Source organism: Papaver somniferum, chromosome 8 (genome assembly GCF_003573695.1).
Source record: "Papaver somniferum cultivar HN1 chromosome 8, ASM357369v1, whole genome shotgun sequence".
NCBI lineage: Eukaryota > Viridiplantae > Streptophyta > Magnoliopsida > Ranunculales > Papaveraceae > Papaver > Papaver somniferum.
In genome coordinates, this window is record NC_039365.1 from 16,055,996 (window position 1) to 16,070,812 (window position 14,817).

General features: G+C 37.7%; 1 pseudogene; it reads right to left on the reverse strand.

Moving 5' to 3' along the window:
- Positions 1 to 49: 49 nt before the first annotated feature.
- On the reverse strand, positions 50 to 149 carry LOC113307157 (annotated as a pseudogene).
- Positions 150 to 14,817: the final 14,668 nt, after the last annotated feature.

Genomic DNA, 14,817 nt, shown 5'->3' on the forward strand with positions numbered 1-14,817 from the left:
TCTGCCTTTTTCAATAATTTTTTCCCTAGGTACAAAACATCGTCTATTAGGACGCAAATATGCACATTTTCACAACAAGAGGGAGAATCTTTATATAGGTATTTGGAAAGGTTCAATGATTTATTATCCCAGTGTCCTCATCATGGTTTAGAAAAGGTTAGGCTAGTTCTGATCCTTTATGAGGGTTTAGATTATTCCACAACGATCATGGTTGAGTCTCTATGCACTGGTGGATTTGAAAACCAAACTGTTGACGCGGCGATGGAATTTTTTAAGAAAACCATCCGAACCTTTCGTGATCTAAAGGCCAAAGTCAAGGTTAGTTTAGTAATTATAATACTCCCCCAGGGTTTGGATATACTAAGAATCCTTCAGGACTATCTCAGTTTCAGAATCAGTCAGATAAGAAAATCCTAAGTTTAGAGGAATCTCTCTCCTTGTTAACTCAGCAAACTGCAAAATTCCAGTTATCCGTAGAACAGAGTCTACAAGCTAGTAACAAGATAGGACAAGAAAATAGTCAGGCTACTTCCGAGTTAAAAAATCAGGTTGGTCTGATAAGTGATTCTTTGAGAGAAAAAGGTAAGTTTCCTAGTCAAACACAACCCAACCCTAGAGGAGTTCATGAATTAGGTGCAAAACCATCGAATCAATTGAATGATGTTAGAACCCTTAGAAGTGGTAGAGTTGTAGACAATAAGGTAACCATGCCCGATAGTGAACATATTGTAGTTCACCCCTCAGGATCTCACCTCTCAGGACCAGTAGCTGAAGAGACTGATAAAGTTTCTGATGATGTGAATTCGGTTCCTGAAAGGTCTGATTTTAGGCCTAGAGCCCCATTTCCTCAGCTATTAGTACCAACAAAGAAGGAATCGAACTTTAATGACATAGTGGAGGTTTTTAAGCAAGTTACCATAAACCTTCCCTTATTAGATGCAATTAGGAAAATTCCTGCTTATGCCAAGTTCCTTAAGGATATGTGTACGCGAAAGCGAAAACTTAGCGTCCATAAGAAAGCCTTTTTAGCTAGTCACGTAAGTTCAATCATTCAGAACACCACAACTCCAAAGTACAAAGACCCAGGTTCTCCTACCATTGCTTGCACAATAGGTAACTTCCGGGTAGAAAAAGCTTTACTTGACTTAGGAGCCAGTGTGAACTTACTGCCATTCCATGTATACTTACACTAGGACTTGGTGAAATGAAACCTACTCAGATGACACTGCAGTTAGCTGATAGGTCTGTTAAAATCCCTCGAGGTGTTATCGAGGATGTTCTTATTGAGGTCGACAAGTTTATTTATCCAGTGGATTTCGTGGTCCTAGATACCCAACCTGTCCCTGACCCAGAGAACCAGATACCTGTGATTTTAGGTCGCCCATTTTTAGCTACGTCTAATGCGATCACTGTCGAAATGGTGTGATGAGTTTCTTTTGGTAATATGACTATGGAGATGAACATTTTTAATGTCAGTAAGCAACCTCATGAGCTAGATGACACATGTGTTGAGGAGGTGAACATGATAGAAGCCTTAGTTCAGGAGTCATTACCAAACATCTTGTCTGAAGACCCATTAGAAAGTTGTCTATCCCATTTTGGTTTAGATTTTGACGACGATAGCACTATTGAACAGGTGAATGCTCTATTAGATTCTACCCCTGTGTTAGACACTGATAGATGGAAAGCTAGGTTCGAACCGTTACCAGTTTCTGAGACTACCCTAATTCCTTCTTTAGAAGAGCCCCCAAAGTTGGACCTTAAACCACTACCCGATACTCTAAAGTATGTGTTTTTAGGCCCATCTGAGACTTTACCTGTGATTGTAGCTTCCAATTTGGATAGTGATCAGGAAAGTAGGCTAGTAAATGTACTTCAAGACAATAAGGAAGCTTTAGGGTGGACTATAGCAGACATTAAGGGTATAAGTCCTACTGTGTGTATGCATCAGATTCATTTAGAGGAAGACTCCAAACCTTCTAGGGAGATGCAACGTCGACTGAACCCTAACATGAAAGAGGTAGTTCGAAAAGAGGTGCTTAAGTTGTTAGATGCGGGTATTATTTACCCAATTTCAGACAGTAAGTGGGTCAGCCCTGTTCAGGTTGTCCCCAAGAAATCAGGTATCACTGTAGTCCAGAATGATAATAATGAATTAATCCCAACCCGAGTGACCACGGGATGGCGTGTGTGTATTGACTATAGGAAATTGAACAAGGTCACAAGGAAGGATCACTTTCCCCTTCCTTTTATCGACCAAATGCTAGAGCGATTAGCTGGACATAGTCACTATTGCTTCTTAGATGGCTACTCCGGTTATAATCAGATCGTTATTGCCCCAGAAGACCAAGAGAAAACCACTTTTACCTGTCCCTTTGGTACCTTTGCGTATAGACGCATGCCTTTCGGGCTATGTAATGCCCCTGCAACTTTTCAGCGTTGTATGATGAGCATATTTTCTGATATGGTAGAACGGTTCTTAGAGGTCTTTATGGATGATTTTTCAGTGTTTGGTTCATCTTTCGATGAGTGCATCATTTGACATTAGTGTTGACTAGGTGTAAGGAAAAAAATTTAGTGCTTAATTGGGAAAAATGCCATTTCATGGTTAAATCAGGAATTGTGTTAGGGCACAGTCTCTTCAAAGGGTATAGAGGTAGACAAAGCCAAAGTTGACCTTATTAAGACTTTACAGGTCCCAAAAACCGTAAAAGATATTAGGTCATTCCTAGGGCATGCAGGTTTTTACCGTCGATTCATTAAGGATTTTAGCTTGATTTCTAGACCTCTTTGCAATTTGCTTGCAAAAGATGTTAAGTTTGTCTTTGATGATGCTTGTTTAGAGGCTTTTGAGAAGCTTAAAACTTTACTCACTACTGCCCCGATAGTCCAGGCACCTAACTGGAACCTACCCTTTGAGATTATGTGGATTCTTCAGATTATGCTATAGGCGTTGTTAGGTCAGAGAAAACAAATTACTTCATGTGATTTATATGCTAGCAAAACTCTGAATGATGCCCAAATGAACTACACAACTACCGAGAAGGAATTTAGCCATCGTGTTTGCCTTGGATAAGTTTAGGTCCTATATTAGGTTCTAAGATCATCTATAGATCATGCTGCTTTGAAATACCTTTTATCTAAGAAGGATACCAAACCTAGATTGATTAGATGGATCCTTTGTTACAGGAATTTTCCCCAGACATTAGAGACAAAAAGGGTGCAGAAAATGTAGTAGCAGACCACTTGTCTAGGCTAGTTGTTAGTTCCCCTAGTGATTCCCTTCCTATAAGGGATAGCTTTCCTGATGAACAATTGTTCTCTGTTTCCCAATCACCTTGGTATGCAAATATAGTGAATTATCTTGTTACTGGTCGAACCCCTCAACATTGGGGTAAGCAAGATCGTTCTAGGTTTTTAGCCGAGGTTAAGCATTTCTTTTGGGACGATCCTTATCTGTTTAAGTATTGTCCGGACCAGATTATTAGGAGATGTGTATCTGAGAGTGACCAGTCTAGTATTATCTCCTTTTGTCATGAACATGCATGTGGGGGTCATTTTAGTGCTAAGAAGACTGCTGCTAAGATTTTGCAGTGTGGATTTTACTGGCCTTCGTTGTTTAAAGATTCCCATAGTCATTGTGTTTCTTGTGAGCGTTGCCAGAAGTTAGGAACCATTTCCCGTAGAAATATGATGCCTTTGAACCCTATTTTAGTGATTGAGGTCTTTGATGTGTGGGGCATTGATTTTATGGGTCCATTTCCTATTTCGTTTGGTTATTACATACTTGTCGCTGTAGACTATGTGTCTAAGTGGGTTGAGGCGGTTCCGTGTAAAACGAATGACCACAGGGTCGTAGTCCAGTTTTTGAAAGAGAATATACTTACACGTTTGGTACGCCGCGAGCTATAATAGTGATGGAGGTTCACACTTTTGTAATAGACCGTTTGCTCTTTTAATGAAACAATACGGTATTACCCATAAAGTAGCAACCCCATATCACCCTCAGACTAGTGGTCAGGTAGAGGTTTCCAATAGGGAAATTAAACGTATTCTAGAGAAAACAGTTAATCCAAATAGGAAAGACTGGTCGTCGAGGCTTACTGATGCCTTATGGGCTTACCGTACTGCGTTTAAGACACCCATTGGAATGTCACCTTATCGTTTAGTGTTTGGCAAGGCATGTCACCTGCCTGTTGAGTTAGAGCATCGAGCCTATTGGGCTATTAAGAACTTAAACTTTTCACTTGACAAGGCAGGAGCTCAAAGAAAGCTCCAGCTCAATGAGTTGGACGAGATTCGTAGAGATGCATACGATAGTGCTAAGGAGTATAAGAACAAAATGAAACTTGTGCATGATAGGAATATTTTACGAAAGTCATTTTCTCCAGGTCAAAAAGTTCTTCTGTATGACACTCGTTTGCATCTATTCCCCGGGAAGTTGCGCTCTCGGTGGACCGGTCCTTTTGTGGTCCGTACTGTTTTTCCTCATGGCGCTGTTGAGATTGAGACACCAGATGGTAGTAGTTCTTCGAAGGTTAACGTTCAGCGATTGAAGCCCTTTTTAGAGCCTTTTCCTACAAGTGATGTTGAGGAGGTCCATCTGGAGGACCCTGTTTACCTTGATTGACCATCGAGGCGATTTTGTATGTTGTGTAATATTTTTGTAGGTTTTTGGTTACATTTCACCCAGGTACTATCTTTCCGACTTCTCTCTTTACTATTTCCTCATGTTACTTATATTTTTGGTACTGTTCTTTGATTAGAAATATTGAGGACAATGTTAGATTTAAGTTTGGGGGTGGGGTAGAACTTTTTGTTACCTTTTCATTGCAATAAATAAACTCCAGAGCCTAGAAATTTATCCCTATTAAGGATGGCACTAACCAATCTAAGTGGATGGAATCATTTTGGTTGTAGGAGTTGAGGAACCAATCTGACTAGAAGGGAACATCTAAAGAGTCTATTCATAAAAGCACAGAGCTCAGGTGTTAGAAATAACATGATAGTTTCACCATATCTCGTTGAGTCCTTTTCACTTCTGTTTTTATTTTGTTTTGTTTTTAAACTATGTTTCTCTAAGTGATTAGGTGGGGCTCACGATTCAAGTTGTTACCAATGCTAGGGTGAATTAGAGTCATTGAGATACAAAAAAAAAAAAAAAAGAAAAAGAAAAAATAAAAGAGAAATTGAGACCAGACCATCAGACCAACTGGAATAAATTCAATAAAGTCGACCATTGGAACCCTTGTATATGCCAGTGTGTTGACCTAGAGTTAGGATTATCAATCACTGGTTCCCTTGTATATGCAGTGTGTTGATATTAGTCAGATTAGTATCTCAGTCCATTAGGATAGGTTAATTTTGGCGGAGGCCTTCAGACATATATGAGAAACACCGTTCACCTAGTAAACATCAAAACCATCTATGTTTTTTTTATATCCATCTTCTTGATCTATCCATGTGATTAGTTTTGACTCCGGATATTGATGTCCATAGTGCGACTATCTGAGTAGAGCTCTGTCACTTCATATGAATTTTAGTATGCTTGAGTGCGAACTCGTGTACATCAATTGGAATTTCGCATCAGGGTACTTCCTCCTGTAGTCAATAAGTATGCCAACCAAGGAGATTCTTTAGTGCCTTCCAAGGTTCTGTGTATATAGCTAGGGTCTAGAGTATAAAGGTTTTTTGGGTATACCTCTGGTAAGCCCTCCGGAGACAACACTCCGCCACTAGGGACACCTAGGGGTTTAAAGGCTTATTGCGTACGCTAAATGCAATCGACGATGCCTGCGACAGTGAGTTAGGATTTTATTTATATTTTATTTTTGCTCGAGGACTAGCAAATAATAGGTTTGGGGGTATTTGATAGACACATTTTTGTGTCCGATTTGTCTCGATTCTATATATTGTTAGGGCTCATTTTTGTACTTATTGTGGTGTTTTTAGAGAAATAAGGTTTTGCGGCAAACATTGGCTCGAAAAGTGGCATTTGCACCCCCGGAAGGAATTACCGAAGGGACCCCAGAAGTATGTTGGAGACACCCCAGGACATGTGTTATTTACACCCTTTAAATGGATAAGGGGTACTCAGTTGATAAGGGCCACCTCGGGGAAACTATTATTCGCACCCCACCAGAGGATAAGGGGCACATCTTCTCCGTTTGAAATCAGTTTTGGCGGGAAACTGTGTGCAGCGTCTGGCAGATTTTAGATTCGAATTTAGAGATGTTCCAAGGAGATTTAATCGCATATTTGTGTTGGGCCGGACTCTTATTGACCAAACAGGGTTGATTCATACATTTGGATTGGTTACAATGGGCTGAATAATCGGGTTGACGTGAAACAGAGGGGAAGGTTATCACGGGATGTAGATATGGAAATTACACGGATATTTTCAAGGGTTTTACGGTCAGATTGTGTTGTTACCTTATTGACGGGGAGATGACGTGTTTTGGAACTGAAACAAGGAATTAAGTCTTCATACAATCGATATTTATCGAAAACAGGGAAAAGGAAGATATTTACGGAAACTGTGAGAGAATCTCGACCCTGTTTTGTTTCAATATGGAAGTTACGTGCAGTTTTTAGAGGAGCGAATATCTTCTGGTTTTGTTCTGGGAGATTTGGGAAAGTTTGGCATCTGAAAGAGCGTAGACGAGGTAAAGAAGCAAAGAAGAAGCCGTAACTTGCAAGGCAGGGAACTAATATATTCGGTGACGATTTACCTTGGATAGGGAGCTGTGATGTATAAATAGTGTGTTTTGAGTCCCTGGAAGGTGTGTCGAGAGTTTGGGAACCTAAGGAGATCCAGAGAAAAAGAAATCAGAGCTTTACCAAACTCTGTTTCTGTTGCTGCTGCTGCTGAAGAAGAAGAACACGAAGAACATTGACGCTCGGTAAACAGTCGCAGAATAGTGTCGTTGTTTAACAGCTGAAGAACATTAAGCTGTTCAGGGCAGTCTTATTCTAGGCACTTAAAATCAGCGACAAAGCAACAATTTTTCTGTAGCAGTTCCATTATAACAGCTGTTTTGCAACACCAATACACTGTTGCAAACAGTCTGTGTTATTACTTTTCACTATTTTAATCATATTTTGAGCGACAAACACATATTTTGAGATCATGATTAATATGAGGAGCTAAACCCCATTGCTGAGGCGATAGAGGAAGCTATTTTTCCAACAAAAAGTGGTACATTCTATTTTATCTTTTTATTTGCAATAATTATATGATTATTTGCCTTGAACTATTATTGAATATGATTTTTATTTGAGTGATTGTGATCTATTTTGATGGAGTATGCTTAGTTTTAAGACTTTTGATGCTTCATACTTGGTATTTATAATTATTACTTTTGAAAATCTACTTGTTGCAATATTTTAGAATCAAATTAAACAAGAAAATTGCATAAATATAAGTATTGGTTTAATCACTTTAAACTTGGAAAATAGTGGAATCTTAGCCTCAGTGTTTCTTTTAGTATTGATATCATCTTTAATTGAGTTTGCTATAATTTTTAGTGAGTTTTCTATTTTAATATTAGAATTTAAGTCCAATTAATATCCTTCACAAGTCTGAGAATCGAACCACTTTTACCACTATCTACAAATCACATCAGTTAGAGATCAACTACATTCCAGTCCGAAGTTAACTTGTAGTAGGCTAGTCTCTGTAGCGGCTTAATACAATGTGGTGTTCAAATATCGACTAGCTCCCTGGGTTTTTCTGAATTTGCGGTTTCCTAGTTAACAAAACTTAGGGTGTCTGTGTTATTTCTTCCCTGTTATATTTGTTTATATTCAGCCGAACTCGCAAGCGTTGCTATCTCAAGCTTGTTTGTCAATGTAAGTGACCAAAACTATAAGTCATGATTTCTAGTCTATTTATAGATGTCTCGGACTAGGACATAGATTGTGTAGTTGAGCATTAGACTTCACGGCGTTTATCATTTGAAGACGAAGAACTACTAAGGCGATCTTGTGAAACTTCATCAACAAAAGGTATGTGGAGACTGAAACTCATATATCACTTGGAAAGTCTATTTCTACTCTATCTCCTATATTGAGACATAAGTCGTAGTGATATATAGTTTTCTACTATGCACATTTGATATTTCGAGCTGAGTTTAACTCGCTTACATATTTCTCGAAATATGTGTTGGCAAGATTTCGCTTCGACCAAGTTCATCTTATATTCTTGATGAAAGTCAAAGACGATCATGTGAAAATTGCCGAGTAACATCTTACATGGTTTGTGTGATACAATCATTTGGTGTAGACTTGGAATATTTCGTAATGATTATTTCAATAACTTGAAAATTGCTTTGATGCTAACAGTGTGTGAAAACGGCTATTGTCATCCTCTAAGAAAGTTTCAATGATTAAAATAAGAGTTTAAAACACTTAACCATTATTGTATTGTGACGTGTTGTGCACTCTTGTACATATGTAATCCATGTCCGGGAACCATAGTATGCGCACACGTTTGCGTACCTATTGGTTTGAGAAATCCGGGAACCTAAGTATGCGTACCTGTTTGCGTACTGGCATACAGGTGCATGTCCGAGAATTTCTGCTGGGATTTAAAGTTCGCGTACCCGTTTGCGTACTGGAAAAACCCAATCTTAGTATGAGTATTTCAAGTATGCGTACCCATTTGCATACTTGAAGGTTAAAGTTCTAAAATCGGTTATGAACATGAACATAAACATTTATATAATAAGGAATGCAATCTTTGCAAACCGTGGATATAATTTTCATGGTTTATTCGAGTGAATCAAACCGATTTTGATTCAATTGTGTTCTTGTATAATTCTATGAGAATATAACAATTGAACAACTCTTTAACTAGTTTCATTTGATTCATTTGAACTAGTCATGGTTAAGATAAATAAGGTTGATATGAGAGTAATCATATGGCTAACCTCGGTTAACTATTTGTGAACCAACGGGTGTACACATTTGTGTACGTTTACATAAACCCAAATGAGGGTACATTTTATTTGTGCGTGACAAGCTAAGTTCGATCTAACGGTTGAAGTATATTAGCTTGGATGAATCAGGTTTTTCATCTAACGGTGAATATTGAATGCTTTGTTACCAAGGTAACTTGGATTGCAAACCATGATTTGAAAACTATATAAAGGAGAACTCTAATAACTGGGAAAACTAATCCCCACACCTCCTGTGTGTTACTAGTTGCATAACTAGAGTCGATTCTCCTTTAACCTTAGGTTTCTATCGAGACCCTGTAGGTTAACGACTTCAAAGACTTCATTGGGATTGTGAAGCCAGCCCCAAGTTTTCTCTTTGTAGTTGCATGTTCTGATCTTGCCCGATCCTATCGTATTGAGTAAAATGGAAATAATTGACTCGAGATTAATTTCTCCGATAGGCAAGATAAAAGTAATCACAAACATCTTCGTCTTATCGTTTGTGATTCCACAATATCTTATTTCGCTAGACGATTAAGATTATTGTGAGGTGATTGATAATACTATGATGTTCTTCGGGAATATAAGACCGGTTTATCAATTGGTTCCTGTTCACCTTGATTTATCAAAAGATGGAACAAAAACTCTTGGGTATTTCTGTCGGAGACAGATTTATTCAATCTATAGACTTTTATGTGAGAGACAGATCTTTTTATCAAGTCTTCGACTTTGGGCCGTAACAACTCTTGGTTGTGCATGAGATCAACTAAGGGAATCAAGTGTGTAGTATCCTGCTGAGATCTGAGACGTAAGGAACACAACTGTACCTTGAATTAGTTTGAGATTGATTAGGGTTCAACTACAGTCCAGTCCGAAGTTAATTGGTAGTAGGCTAGAGTCTGTAACAGCTTAATATAGTGTAGTGTTCAATCTGGACTAGGTCCCGGGGTTTTTCTGCATTTGCGGTTTCCTCGTTAACAAAATTCTGGTGTCTGTGTTATTTCTTTTCTGCATCATATTTTGTATATAATTGAAATATCACAGGTTGTGCGTTAAGATCAATCAATTAGAATATCCAACCTTTGGTTGTTGATTTACATTGATTGACACTTGAACATTGGTATTTGTTACCATTCAAGTAACTTCTCTTATATTTAGTCGAACTCGCAAATTTCTATGTGGTGATTGCGGATTGAATTAAGAGTTAGAGATATTAAACTCTTTGATATACTTTACCCTAGATTGAGTCTGACTCTCTAGTTTGAGAAATCCCGGAACCTAAGTATGCGTACCCGTATGTGTACATGCGAGAGGTTCATGTCCGAGTTTTTCTGTTGGGATTGGAAGTACGCGTACTCGTTCGCATACTGGCTAAACCCAAACTCAGTCCGGGTATTACGCGTACCCGTTTTGGTACTTAAAGGTTAAAGTTCTAAAATCGGTGGTGTACATGAACTAATATATTTATATAATAAGGGACGCAATCTCTGCAAACTGTGGCTATAATGGTCATGAATTGATTCGAGTGAATCAAACCGATTTTTCTTCAACTGTGTTCTTGTATACTTCTATGAGAATATAGCAATTGAACAACTCTTTAACTAGTTTCATTTGAGTCATTTGAACTAGTTATGGTTAAGATGAAAAAGGTTGATATGAGAGTGTTCATGTGACTAACTTCGGTTAACTATTGTTGAGCCAACTTTGTCTATATATTTAGATACGGTTACTCAAACCTAAATGAAGGTACATTTCATTTGTGTGTGACAAGCTAAGTTCGATCTAACGGTTGAAAGATATTAGCTTGGGTTTAATTTAGTTTTCATCTAACGATGAATATTGAATGCTTTGTTACCAAGGTAACTTAGATTGCATACCCTGATTTGAAAACTATATAAAGGAGAACTCTATCAACTAGGAAACCTAATCCCCACACCTCATGTGTGATACTAGTTGCATAATCTAGAGTCTATTCTCCTTTAACCTTAGGCTTTTCTTAAAACCTTGTAAGTTAACAACTTGAAGACTTCATTGGGATTGTGAAGCCACACCCAACTATTTTCTCTGTAGTTGCGTGTTCTGATCTTGCTTGATTATATCGTTTGAGTGCTATCTTCTGTAATATTTGCTCGTTTGAGTGCTATCTTCTGTAAGATTTATCCGATAGGCAAGATAAAAAGTAGTCACAAACATTTTCGTCTCATCGTTTGTGATTCCACAATATCTAGTTTTGCTTCCATACAATTTAAATTATTGTGAGGTGATTGATAATACTAGGCTATTCTTCGGGAATATAAGTCCGGTTTATCAATTGGTTCCTGTTCACCTTGATTTATCAAAAGACGGAACAAAACTCATTGGTATTTCTGTGGAAGACAGATTTATCTATTCCAATAGAATTTTCTGTATGAGACAGATTTATCTATTCTAATAGACTTTTCTATGTGAGACAGATTTGTTTATCAAGTCTTCGACTTTGGGTCGTAGGAACTCTTAGTTGTGGGTGAGATCAGCTAAGGGAATCAAGTGCATAGTATCCTGCTGGGATCAGAGATGTAAGGAGCGCAACTGTACCTTGAATCAGTGTGAGATTGATTAGGGTTCAACTACAGTCCAGACCGAAGTTAATTGGTAGTAGGATAGAGTCTGTAGCGGCTTGATACAGTGTGGTGTTCAAACTGGACTAGGTCCCGGGGTTTTTCTGCATTTGCGGTTTCCTCGTTAACAAAATATAATGCGGTTTCTTCATGAATGGCAATATCCCAATACTCTTAGGTTTACAAACCCCCGCTTTTTCAATGCAACAAATTAAGTCTAATGGCAGTGTGTACCAATTCTAGAAGAAGTTAAAAAACTGGAGGTTAACTTGTTTCTTTTTTGGGTTTCCAATTTGCGAATAGACGAGCAAATTGAGCAGCAAACTTGTTGGCAAAGAAGGGAAGAAGCAACAACTACAATTTTTTGGAAAGATTCAACACCTTTGTTTTTAATTCCTAGACCGACCTGTAACATAATCAAGGCTTTTAATGTAAATACCTTGTATCTCCACCAGAACAAGGTAATCCAATGGATTCAGCCACCAGAAGGATAACTCAACCTGACTCTATGTTGAATGAGACTGAATCCGAGTGATTATCAATTCTATATCATGCATTGACTTACGAAGTCTATTATACATCAACAAACTTTTATTAAGGTCTTAGCTATATGATTTTAAGGTGAAAAAATTGAACGTGATTATTTACTATATATTATTTTTGAGGTCAAAATTACAATAGCGGAGTTTAATGTTCATTGTTCAACAACATAACAATTAGTCTCATTTCACCATTTAAATTTAAAAAATATCTAGTATTGACTACTATTAATAGAGTCGCCAACTCTTGAGTTTTGAAGTAAATACTAGGGTCTGCTAAATAGTGATCCTTATTTTAGACAAAAATCCTTGATCCGGTGGAAATATATAATTCAACAAGAAAAAAAAAGTAAAGTAAAATTACGAACATATCTTACAGTACCATGGAAGTTTTTTTGAACTTAACTTTTCTGTCCCAGGATGTGATGTCAGAGCGTTCGAGTTTTGAAAGAATGTGATGACGATTTCACTTAACATCAACTGAGGTTGAAACTCTATAGATACCTTTGGGATCAATAAAATTTATTAATTAAGCAAGGTTATATTATTATTGTTAATTTAACGAGTTAAAAATTAGTTTTTGTATGTCTGGTTCGGATCAAAACATCATACTATTCTAGAAAAATTACTGAGTAATCGGGTATTACTTAATGAAGTTTCAACTCAATCTGAATCTACAAAATTTAATTTAGTAAATCAAAAGATGCAATAGTGAATCAAGTCACCTTATTTTATTGGAAAATGCGACACAATCCTTGGACTTTTTGGGTTTTAAAAGACACTTCTAATAAAAAGAGCCGCAAAAAGCGGCAGACTTGTGACTGATATCTGCAAGAAGTGACAGAATTACCACAAGATTAGGATGATCCAGAAATTAGTTTATATGATCACGAAAAGTTTAGGTCACAAGATTAACGTTGGATCACACTGGATTTTCAGTTACTTTGTCGTTTTTGAGTTATAATACATATTCAGTGTTATACATAATGTCAGTTTTTGAGTCGATGTGAAGCATCTGGTCATCAAACATATTTTAGATCCCATGTACAATCCAAACACAAAATCACATCCAATACGAAAATCAAATTCTAGCACGACTGCTGAAGACGTGTACCAATCCGTATAAAATAAAATAATCTTGATCATTAAATAAATCTCTAAATTTGGTACACACCCTAGCAATAACGGTACCTGTCTTAGAAATCATGTATTTTTGGCCATGACCTACAAAAGTACTAGGCCAGTGACAAATTTTTGGGAAATTCCAAAAACAACCATTAAAATAACGAATTTTATAGGACACGTCAGGTAGGGCTGGCAACGGATAACCAATATCCGATATCCATTGTCGAAATCCGACATCCTATAGGATTTAATCCGAAATATCGGATATCGGATATCGGAATCGGATATTCTATCAGATATTTCTTCTTAACGATAACGATATCAGAATAGGTTGTTTCGTTAGGTTAATATCCGATATCCGATAGCCTAGGGGTGTACTTGTAATTTCCTACCCCTAGGTATTATCCATCGGTCTGTCGGAGAACCTAATCTTCTCTATTCTCTAGTCTAGTCTCTCTAAGCAGCGTTTTTCACCTCAAGTTCCCAACACAGACGACCTAAAGAGATTCGATGGTGTCGTTATCTCTCCATTTTTGATTTTGCTTCATCTTCCTCTACTTCTCTTGCAAAAGCATTTCGGGTTTCTATCTTATCGATCGACGAAGGTATTTTTCACTGGATTTTGATTCAATAGTGTAGTGTGTAGAAGAACGATGTGATTCAATTGTTTGTTGTCCTAAGGTTTTCATCCTTATTCATAAATATTTTGAGTTCCCATGTCATTTAATTTGTAAAACGTATTATTTTCTGATTTTGTTTCTTCATTTTGGATTTTAAGGGTTATCTTAATTTGTAAAACAACCTCACCTTGTTTTCTTATTTTACTCGGCATCTTCTTGTAATTACCCACAAACCCATTAAGCTCCCAAAGTGTCTCAACATCAAAAGCTTCAATATCAGTATCAAGCTCATCCCTATCTTGAGCTAGTTCAACATTTCACTTTCTAATTATCTGCAAGACTTGATCCATCCTATCTTGAGGTAAATTCTGCAACACCTCACCCAATTTCTCCTTCTCAATACTCATATCTCTTTCATTTGCATCTTTAGCTTTCGGCTTTGGCTGTTTCACAACTTGTTGATACACATGAAGAGCAGCAGACATCACTGGTTGTGCAGGTGTTGATGGTAACACCATCGGTAGTGGTTGAGGTGGAAGTAAAAAAGATGCTTCGATGACTGTGGATTTGAATTCCCTCTGAGAGGTGGTGGTTTATGCATAATTCTATCAGGTGTCACAGTCCTCATTGTATCTGGAGTTAATGATGCTAAAACCCTCTGTCGAACATAACCCGACCACTCCCTTTCCGGTTCGTCATCAGAAATCCCAATAGGAACAACGATGCTGCTATCGGATTTTAACGGATAAATATCCGATATCCGATAGCTTAACGTTAACGATATCGGATTGCATTTTTGATATCCGCCGGATGTTATCGGATATCCGATAACCCTTAACCTTAACCTTATCGGTTTGTCCAATATCCGGCGGATATTTATCCGTCGACAGCCCTAACGTCAGGAAACCAAGCCGCACTTTACACAACAAAAAATCTTGGTGAACCGTGAAAACGGACACCATGAAAACCGCCCCCTCACAATCTCTAATTTACTGGT